A 10,554-nucleotide genomic window follows, 5' to 3' on the forward strand; every position below is an offset into this window, starting at 1 on the left:
CCCTCCCCTCCCCTTCTGTCTCCTTCCCTCCCCTCCCCTCTGATGTGATGTCCCTGTGATGTCCTCTCTCCCTTGTTTGTCCGAAGGACTCCTATTCAACCTTGACAGCCTTTTTAGGGGTCCCTTTCCTCTGTGAAACTGTCTTGAACTCTTTGTAAAGGGTTAATCCCACCTTCCTCTCTATCTTGAATCACACATTTAATTGAATCACACATTTAATCATGCAAAACCCAAAGCCTCCTGTTTCCTTGTCTGTCTCCTTGCCGAGGTGGTCTCTTCGGGCCTGGCACATATCTAGTTCAGTTCAGGATCCTGGATCCTTCCGCAGTAGTTGGAATAGGAAAGTGCTCCACATTAATGAAGATGCAGTCGCTAGCTATTGTTTATGAAGTGCTCTCTGCGCATTACCCATTCAATCCTTACATCCACTCTAAGAGGAAGAAACTTTTGACACACGTCTTTTAGGCGTGAGAAAACTGAGTCTCAGAGAGGGTAACTCCTTTGCCAACAGTAGATAAGTGGAGGAGCAGATTTGAACCCTGGCTGCCTGACTTCTGTCCTAGGCCCTCCCCTGCTCACTTCCCAGTCTCCTGAGTACAAAGTTGACCCCTCAGTGGGGTGTACAGGTGGGCCCTGGCCTGAAAGAGGTCAAGGGACTCCTGGGCACCAGGTGCAGCAGTGGCTTCATTGCCTGGCTATGGAGCACCCGATCTTGCCCTTTCAAGGTTATGGTGTGATGCTGGGGAGCGGGGTGGGAAACAAGAGAACAGAGAAAATAGAAGTTGAGTCAGATGCCCTGTGGAATTTCTGGCCTTTATTGAATTCTGGGAAGAGAAAAAAAAATGGCTATGTTTATTCCAAGTATGTTGAGATAATAAGGAGCTCTTTACTGTTGATATGCAAAAATTTCTGGCAGCCAGCACCTGCAAGCAAGAGGCCAGGAATCTGTGAGACCCAGGCACCCTAAGCTGGAGCCCCAGGCTCCACAGAAGGGAAGCTGGGCCAAGCAGTGAGAAGGGAAGTGGTGGACATGACTGTCCTCAAAGCCCCAGCATTTCCTGCAGCAGAATTTCATACCTGACCCTGGAATGTGGGCAAGCCCCTCCTGCACGGAAAGGGAAGTGAACAGGCTGCCTCCCTTTGTCCCTCTGGCCACCCCACTCCTTGGCTCTCCAGGCTCATGAACCTTTTTCTTTGGGAGCATTGGGCCATCTAGTAGCAAAGCCTCACTCCTCAGCAGCCCTCTCATCTGAGGAGAGGCTCTGCTGGCTCGGAGCTCTGGAGAAATACATTGAGTTGCTTTCAGAATCCCTAAACTCCCCTTGCTACCCCTTGTTCAGGACAGATATGATCAAAGTCAAAAAAGCACAAGAGACCCAGATAATAGGTAATGGCATGTTTCTGGGGGATGAGGGTGGAGGGACAGAGATAACAATGGCTTCAGCCTTCCCATTCCCATGCTCTCTGGAATGCTATTTCTTTATGCAACCTCAGACATCTGAGTTGAAAATTGAAAAAAGGCAATTAGCCCTGTCCATGCATTTAAATGTCCATGAATTCAGTCAACAAACATTTGTTCATTCATTAAATGTGTGCCGTGGGGCTGGATACGATGCCAGGTGTTGAGTATTTGGAAATAGCCGAGACTGATGTTTCTCACTAGGGAGGGGGTACAGGTGAGAATCACCTACACATGGGGGCCCCTCTCAGGACCCTCCTCCATCCAGCCTGATAATTAAGACTTTTGGGGAGGTTGTCTGGGTATAAAGAGTTAGAAAACTCCCCAGCTGATAAGGATATGAAGCTCTGGTTCAGATGCAACGACCAGATTGGAAGTAGATTTGTCCAAATGTACCTCCAGTCCGATCTCTCTGGGGAAGTATAGGCACAGTCTCCGGGCTGGGATTCATGAATTCGTTCATTCATTCCAGTGGAATTTTTGCGTTCTTGCCAGGTGCCATGCCCTGTTCTAGGCATTAGGTTGCAGACCCTGCCTTCCTGGGGCTCTCACAGGGCACCACTCCCATTCCCTGCTCCCATTTCATTCTCTTAAAAGCCCAACGCCATATAGTGAGCCAGTGACCAGGCTGGTACCTCCTGGACCTCCTCTCCCTGCCCTCCCCTCTGCCCTGCTCCAGCTGCCTGGCTCCAGCCTGTTCCTCCCATAGGCCTCTGCTAGTTGCTCCTTCTGGAATGTTCCCCGCAGAGGTTGCCTCTGCTCTGTTGAGAACCACAGCCATCCCCCAACCCCCAGCAATGCTTAACCTGCTCTTAGGCTTCTGCTCCTTAGCACTTACCACCTTTAACATTCTCTGTCACTTTGAGATTTTTGAGTCCATTGTTTGCTGTCCTCTACCTCCCCCACCAATTCTCTGGAATGTAAGCCCCTGGAGGACAGGGTCTTTGCTTTGATAATGAATGTAACCCAAGCATCTACAATAAATAAAGGGGTATTCAATAAATAAATATTTATTTAAATAGTGAAATATTATTTGCTTGAATGAATTAAGCAAATAATAACAATAATAACACCGGTGAGTGTAAAATTACACCTGTGGGAAGTGCTGGCTACCTAGAATGAGTGAAATTAACTGAGCTTCTCCCAGCTCATCAATGCTATAATTTTTACTTTTGTTTTTCTTTGAAACATCATTCACTGTTTACAATTATCCAGTGTGGCCAAGACCATTCCATTCTATTTTTGCGATCACTGTGCTTTTCCCACGGTCCTGGCCTCAGGAGAAGAGAGCGCGTTGAAGTCAGAGGAGCAGGCTTCGGAGAGCCCGCAGCCCAGGGCTCTCTGGCATCCCCACGAGTGAGGCCGGCAGGGGAGGATTGGTGGTCAGTCACGTATTCAGTCAGCACGAGACACTGAGCCTGTTCAGAAGGCTGAGATAATGGGATTTCAGAACAATTGTAAAAATACCTAACATGCCAGCAGGGAGTTAAACAGCAGATTCACGAGATTCTGAGGCTTCTCTGACCCTTCACGGAAGCCAAGGGAGAGAGAATTCCAAGAAGAGCATGTTACAGCATGCCAGGTATTTTGAGGGGACAGTGCTTGTCATGAGCTGACCACAGTGACCCCATCCCCAGGATCCCAGCAGAGATGGGAAAAGTCACTACTCAAACAACCGAGGACAACCATATCAAATAATTAGCCCATCAAAGAGAAGATGTGTCAGTCAGAGCCCTGAAGGTAGCCAGTCCTGTCGTAGCCTGGCCCAGAGAGCACAGATAACAGCAGCCTTAGTCTAGCCATCTGGATCCCTCACAGTCCCAAGGGTGGGGTGGGGGTGGCAGATTGTTGTGGGCTAATGCCTCCAGTCAGGCCCCTTTCTTCTGTCACCATGCTCTCCTTCAGGCAGCTTTTGGCATCTGCCTTTTGGGAGTGAAGTGAGCATTCAGTATGTTGGTCAGGGTAACTCTGAGGGCTAGTCTCTGGTTTGGTGGAACCTGTCCCTTTCCCAAAGACCAGGGATGGGCTCCAGGAAAGCTGGGATAGAGAGCAGCCTGCGCTAAGGAAAAAGAGCCATCCCGTATTCTTTGGAGTAGGAGGGCACCTGCCAATATTTTTTTTGGTGCCCCAGCCACTTCTTGGTGCCCCAGAGGCACCATCCTTCTTTAAAGGCACTGGCGACAGTCCCTGGTAAGCAGAAATACGGTGGACACAGATGGCTTTGCTGAGGAGCCGGCCATGAGCACAGGAACAATGGAAAGAGCCTGGTGCAAGGTTCTCAGCGAGGGCAATGTGAGGCTATCCACAGGAGTTTGCAGGGGAGCAGAGATGACAGAGATGCCAGGACAAGGAGGCTTCGGGAAGGAAGGCCAAGGAGGTGGCATGGGCTGGGTCAGAGCTGGCGCATTGCAGCAGGAGTGAGACGAGTTCACAAGGAGGAAGAAATGCCAGGAATCCCTTCTGCTGGCAGTGAATCCAGGCTAGAATTGTTTGTGAATTTGATTTAGTCATCCCTGTCTCAAGTACCTTCTATGGTTCTGACACCCCTAGATCCCAGTCCAAATCCCTCGTTGCCGCAAGGCCTCTACCACCAGCACTGATTTCCTTTCTTGGCTTCTTCCAAGCCTCAGGCCCTGTGATCCCTCCCCTTCCTTTCACTGCGGCTCCTTCCTTTATGCTTTTGCTCTTGTCTTTTGCTCTTTTCCCACCTTTCCTTCACAATAAAACACTACCACTTCCTGGAAGCCTTCCCGAAACACCCTGGCACCCTTGTGACCCAGAGCGGCTCTTTGACCTGGGAGTGTCCCTTCTTGAGCCATAGACACAGCAACATAGGTGATCCAAGGCCTCAGGTAATGCGCATGGAATGAAGAAGTCTTTTGTGAAGGCTGGAGGTCAGGGGAGCTTAGCTTCCCCATTCTCCTTTACCCAAGCTCGTGTAGACCTCCAATTAAAAGCCAGTCTCCCTAGATGCAAATAGAAAAGCAAAAAACGACAGTGCTAAGGTCAACATACAAAGAGCATAGAGCAGGGAGGCCTGCAAAATCCCATCTCTGACCCCACAGTTCAGAGAGCAGGCCCCAGAGTAGGCTCGGGAGACAGCAGATCCACTGGGGATGAAAGAAGTCCGTTAGGGACAAAAGGAGAAAATGCGTTATACATGTTATACATGCCTCTCATCCACTGGCACATTAAAGGCTCTGAAAAGTCCTGCAGAAAAGTGCCTGTTTGTGTAGTGTGTGATGCTCATTAACATTGCCCAGTGCTCTGGCATTGGACAGCCTTGAACCTCCTTCTCCTCTGATGTGCCCCATGACTTGAGTCAAGTTCCTTGGCTACTCTGAACCTCAGAGGCCTATTTGCAAAATAAGTTATTATGTGGTCAGTGAAAGCAAAGTGCTGGTTTGGCTGGGGTACTGGGAGGACAGAACAGCTCACAGAGGACACTCTTGTGGTTCTAACCCTGTAGTATGGTCCAGGGCTCCTGGGACAGAAGCAGGAGTGAGCCGTTTAGAGGGCATTATTCTGGGTTGTATACCCAGGACCCTGGCAGGAGCTGCATCCCCCTATCCAGCCAATGGGCATCTCACCAAAAAGCGCCCTGCAGGCAGTAGGCATTTCCTGAAGCCCATGCTATCCTGGCCACCCTCTCTTCAGGCCCATCTTGTACCATTTGGCCCTCCACTCACTAGCCAAGTAGCATGTCTGCTGTCCTCCCTGTGCCTTCCTCTCCCTCATGTCACTCTGGCTCATCCTTCTAGCCTCACTCTCCTTCTTTAACTGGACAAGTCAACCTGTAGGCCTTAGCTGAGATGGTCTTCCTCTGAGGTTTTCTGGCTGCCTCTAGATCACAGGTCTCTTTATGAAGCAGGGACCTCAGCTTCCTGCTTCATAAACACCTGCTCCACATATTATCAGCTTTCTATCGTCTACCTCTAGCCAGCTTGAGCTCCTCCAAGGCAGAGATGCTGTGCCATCTATGCCCAGCACAATATTAGAGAAGGGGCTGAAAACAGTCCTTGGACATGTGATTCTCTTCCCTATCGCCCTGGACCTGCTCCAGGTGCCCCCTCCCTCCCTTCTCCTGTGGGAAGCTATAGATTGCATCATCCTGTTGCTGAAAGTGATGAATCACCTCTCACCAAGTCCCCACGTGGTAAAAATCTCTCTCCCAGGAGTACAGGGGAAGTGCCATACACTATGGCTTGGCGTGGTCATAGGGAGCAAGTGAGGGGGGCAGGGTGCCTGTAGAAGCGGGGAAGGGTTAGGGATCTCAGCCCCTATCCTGTGCACATTTTTGTTTTCTGCCAGCTGGAGCTGTGCAAAGGAGTGGCAATGTGGCCCTTACCTGAGGCAGGGCCTGGGAACTGGGCATCCCTGGAAGATGCTGAGCTGGGTAGTGGCGGGGATGGGGGAGGATGGGGTTCAGAAGCACAGCCCAACCCAGGCTATCTGACAAGCAATGGGGACGGGAGAGTCCCAGATAGCTGGTGAGGAGCCAGAGCGCAGGGTGGGCCCTCTCCTTAAGCCCGAGGTGGGAGGCAGGCAGCACTGACGCAGGTACGGGTGAGGGCTGGGCCCAAAATGTGGCTCTGGGGCCTTCCAGCTTGGCCAGACCAGCCCAACGAGAAGCCAGGGCTGGGAGGGCCAGGCAGGTGGGGAAGGCTTGCAGGCCAGGCCCAATGCCTTGAGAAGCCAATGGGCTCCTAAAGGGTACTTCATTCTGGGTGAGGCCCAAGACGTAGTGGCCACACTTTCTCCCATGCCCAGGGATTCGGGGTCTAAGCAAGCCTGGGCCTGATCCCTGCCATCGTCACTGCGCAGCAGGGAGTCTCCTGGAGTGGGGCCCCAGGGTGGAGCTGCTCATGGGCAGCTTGCCTACTCCCACCCCTCTCTGTCTGTCCCAGCCCTCCTGTAGGTCATTTTTGAGAGCTGAAGGACACAGCTGCCAAAGAAATACCATGGGGCACAGCACTGTGGACCTTGGAGTGGAGGATGGTGGGGAAGACAGGGTGAGTCTGCAACTCTTCCAGAAATGCTAATCTCACCTTGCCACTCCCTGCTTGCAGCCCTTCCCTGGCACCCTGCAGGCACTCAGGGCGGCATTCAGCTCTGGCTTTGGCCTACATAGCCCTCCTGGATGGTCTCAATCCCCCTCCAGCTTCACCTTTCCTCTTCTCCACCTGGTGGGTCACTTTCCATTTCCCTCTGTCCTGAGTGCCTGAGTGCCTGGACATGGTACTCAAAGGCCACCCCAGCACCCAGCTAAGTCCTGCTTCCCCTCCACTTGCTGTTCTAGCAATGAAGTGGCTCTGACCCCCATCCAGATTAGAAGTCACTCCCTGCCTGCAGTCCCACAGCTCCCACCTCTCCCCTGCCAACCCAGTGTACCACTGAGTGGGCCCATATGCCACACTCCTGATAAGTCACTGAGGATACCACAGTAATAGCCTCTGCCCAGCAATTTCCTTCTCAGCCTGCAGCTCCTCACATTCACCAGTCTGGTCACAGGGTTCACCCTGTTCTGCCAGATGCTGCCTCATCCAGCCTTCCTAAGTGTGCGTCCTAGCCACCCCGACTCCTGGGGGTCCATTGAGCCTAGGGGTGGGGCCTTGGTCACCGTGGGCATTATGAAGATGTCCAGGCCAGTGCTGAGATCTTTCCTGTGGCTGAGATTATGAGGGACTCTGGGTCCTTATTCTCTGTCCTGAGCCCCCTCACCTGTGGGTTCCTCCCATTCCAGGCCTGTCACCTCCCTGCATCCGTGTCCTCTCTGCTCTTGGCTTCCTCTCCTGGGACACTCCTGGAGAGGCAGCCTGGCCCAGCTATTTCCTCCCCTCTCCCTCAGCTTGTCTCAGATCAAGCTCTCCGGATCCAAGTTTGCTGCTTGTCCTGTGGCCCTTTTCTGAGATCTCCTCCAGTCTCTGGGGCTGTCCTGGCTTCAACATGCACTGCTAGCTCTCCCTGAGGTATGAGTGAAAGCTTTTCAAGTGATCATTTATTTGCTAACAACTCTTATTTGCAGCCTCTGTCCCACACCAGGCCTAGGCTGGAGCTGGGGCTGCAGGGTGAACAAACCAGGCCCTGTCTTCAGAGTCTCACAGCATGGTAGGCAAACAATTCACAGAATCATGTGATCTGTCACTGCAGGAGGCAGAACAAGGTGCTGTGGGGGATGAGGGGCAAATGGGATTCTATCTGGCAGAGCATCCGGGGAGATGTATTTGAGCCTTTGCAAACTCTCCAGCTATTTGACCTCAGCTACTTACCTGTTCACGCCACCTCCTGATGGCCTTTGTGGTGCTCACTGATCTCTGACCACAGCTTGAGGTACAAGTGTCCAGGAAATCCCTTTGCCTTGAGCTGACTGCCTGCTTTTGTGTCCAGCACATAGGCTCCACATAGGCTGACCTCTTGGCTGCCCCTGGACTGGGGGCCCTTCTGCTTGGTGTACTAAGCCCCCAGCAGGGTGCCTGTCACTCAAGGACTGCTGGGGGAGAAAGAAGGGCTGTGATCTCTAGAAGGAGCATACCTCTGGTCCTGTGCAGCTGAGAGGGGCTCCATGAGGTCCTCCTCCTCTAAATGCTCTGTTTTCCTCCTGTATAAACCAAAGGGCTCACTTGTTGCTGCTGCTGCTTTTAAAATTGTAAGGAAATACGTTTATTGCCAGGGCAGCTTGCTCCGGGGTCTCACAGGAGCAGAGGGCATGGTGCCTACAGCAAAGCCAGTCCACCATGGGACTGCTGGCCTGTGCCTGCTGCTCAGTGGGGCAGGCAGGATATGCAGAGGGGCTGGCCTGTCCCCATGGTCCTGATGACGGGACTATCTTCAGGAGAAGGCTGAGCTTGTTTGCATGGCAGAGCTCCTGCTGACTACCTTCAGGTGAGTATCCCGAGGTACAGGGTGAAGGCTGTAGGTAGAAACTAGGTAATCGCCTTAGCATGCTGTAAGCAGCCTTCCCAGTGCCTGTGGCTCGCCTGGTACACCTCTTCCTACAAGTACCATGACCCTGGTTGCACCCAGCTCCTCAGCAACTCCCACTACTATCATGCTCTCAAGCCGTGTCCACAACGTCCTTCTGATCTGACCTTTGTCCTTCTCCACCTAAAACCTGAAAGCTCAGGAAATGCTCTGTTCCCCAGCAGGGTTGCGTCAATCCACATCCTCTGCCTTTATACATGCAAGCTGTTAGGGCTTCGTCCATCCCCCACATACCAACAGTCTCCTGGGACTCCCCCCAGGCCTGCAGTTCCCCTCCCAGCACCACTTGGGAGTCTTACCTAAGGCTCTGGATAGGCGCCTCATCCCCCTAAGAGATGTTGGTGGACTCCCCTAAGGAAAGCAGAGCATGCCTGCTCTGCGCTACGACTGTGGCAGCCCCATCACCTGCCTGTCGTCTTCTCTGACACGCTGACTCTTCAGAGGAAAGGATCCATGTCTTCTTTGTTGTATCTCCAGGGCTTGGCAGGTGGAATTGCTCAATAAACATTCAACAAAGCAGCTGTCTTAGTCAAGACTCCTTCGGTTACAAGTTTAGGCAAAAGGAAGTTTCTTTAGGAAAGTTCTCATAACAGCAGGGAGAGCGGGGTGTAGATGGGCCTCAGAGATGGCTGGAACCAAGGACTGACACCACACCCGAATTCACTTGCATCTTCTGCCCTTGCTCCGGTTCCTCCCCATGGTGAAGGACTTGACCATAAATGGCTCCAGAGCTTTCTGGCTCCAAATCAGCAGGTGAATTAAGCTACTTCTTTACAGTTTCACACTGAAAAATTTCAGGGAGGAATGCTAACTGACCCAACTGGAGCCAATTGCTCACCCTTGGACCAATCACTGTGAAGAGGGTAACCAGGAATATGACATTTCCCATTCAAAGCTCGTGGTCAGAAAAGAGTGAAGAGTAGATCCTGGGAGATGGAGGATGCTGCTCTGGGCAGACAGAATGGAGTTAAATGTTACAAGAAGGAACAAGCAAGTAAATGAATGAGCCAAGAGCTACACATGTCCTTATAGACAATGACACAATTTCTGGAGTATTTGCAAATAATTCTCACTGGTTCTTACTGTAGCCCTATGAACCCACATCTCACAGATGAGGAAAGAGGGTCAGAGTTACAAGTGAAGAAAATGCAGCCAGGGTTCTACCCCCTGATGGCATATTAGCATGTGTTCTTGGAGGTTTTCCTCCCACAGAAGTGTGGGCAGCTAGACCTCTCCTGTGCAGTCACTGGAGGAGAGGGCAAGTGTTTGTCTGTGAGGTGGGGAAAAGGGACTCTGGCAAGGGTTAACTCAGCCCATTTCTGCACCAACGCTCATGTTGAGAAATCTTTTCTTGCCTCAGTCAGCATGAGAACATAACTGCTTCTTTGGGGATTTGAGACCATGCCATCCTTGGTTTAGGGTTAAACTATGATTATTTTAGCTTGTATCTGGAGCCCTAAGGGCCCAGGACATCGGGTTCATTATCCAGAACTAGACACGGATGAGAGGTCCTTGACTTGGGACTTAGAGGGCAAGTGAGCAGCTCAGTTTTCACCTCTTACTAGTTCTCTGACACACACACCAGGGAATTCACTGCTTTCTCCTGTGTCTTTATTCTAACACGTGGCACTTGCTTCAGTGCCTCATAGTCAGGGGGCTATACCTGCTTCTTTTTTATTATGAGACGGAGTCTTGTCCTCCTTTTATTCTGAGATGCTCTCGTCCTCCACAGACTGGAGTACAATGGTGTGACTTTGGCTCACTGCAACCTCCACCTCCCGGGTTCAAGTAATTCTCCTGCCTCAGCCTCCCGAGTAGCTGGGATTACAGGAGGCTGCCACCACGCCCAGCTAATTCTTCTATTTTTAGTAGAGATGGGGTTTCACCATGTTGGCCAGGCTGGTCTTGATCCCCCCTGCCTCAGCCTCCCAAAGTGCTGGGATTACAGGTGTGAGCCACTGTGCCCAGCCTAGACTTGCTTCTTAAGGTCAAGACCTAGATCTGTTTATCTTATCTATGAAGTCTGTGGTAGACAGTTTGCAAAGATGGCTTCAGTTACCTCTCCCATTCCTATGTGCACGCCCCTTTGCAACATAACTGCTACTTCTTCCTTG

General features: G+C 51.7%; 1 long non-coding RNA gene across 2 annotated transcripts in view; it reads left to right on the top strand.

Annotated features, from left to right (window-relative positions):
• Window positions 1-8,941, top strand: part of LOC108287366 — a 25,852-nt gene extending 16,911 nt beyond the window's left edge. The window contains exons 3-5 of one of the 2 annotated variants that reach the window (XR_005196484.1): window positions 6,367-6,471; window positions 8,130-8,341; window positions 8,918-8,941. This is a non-coding gene — a long non-coding RNA (uncharacterized LOC108287366). The remainder of the gene's footprint in view (window positions 1-6,366; window positions 6,472-8,129; window positions 8,342-8,917) is intronic. The other variant, XR_005196485.1, reaches the window with a different exon arrangement.
• Window positions 8,942-10,554: the final 1,613 nt, after the last annotated feature.

This window comes from Cebus imitator, unplaced genomic scaffold (assembly GCF_001604975.1).
Source record: "Cebus imitator isolate Cc_AM_T3 unplaced genomic scaffold, Cebus_imitator-1.0 Scaffold340, whole genome shotgun sequence".
Taxonomy (NCBI): domain Eukaryota; kingdom Metazoa; phylum Chordata; class Mammalia; order Primates; family Cebidae; genus Cebus; species Cebus imitator.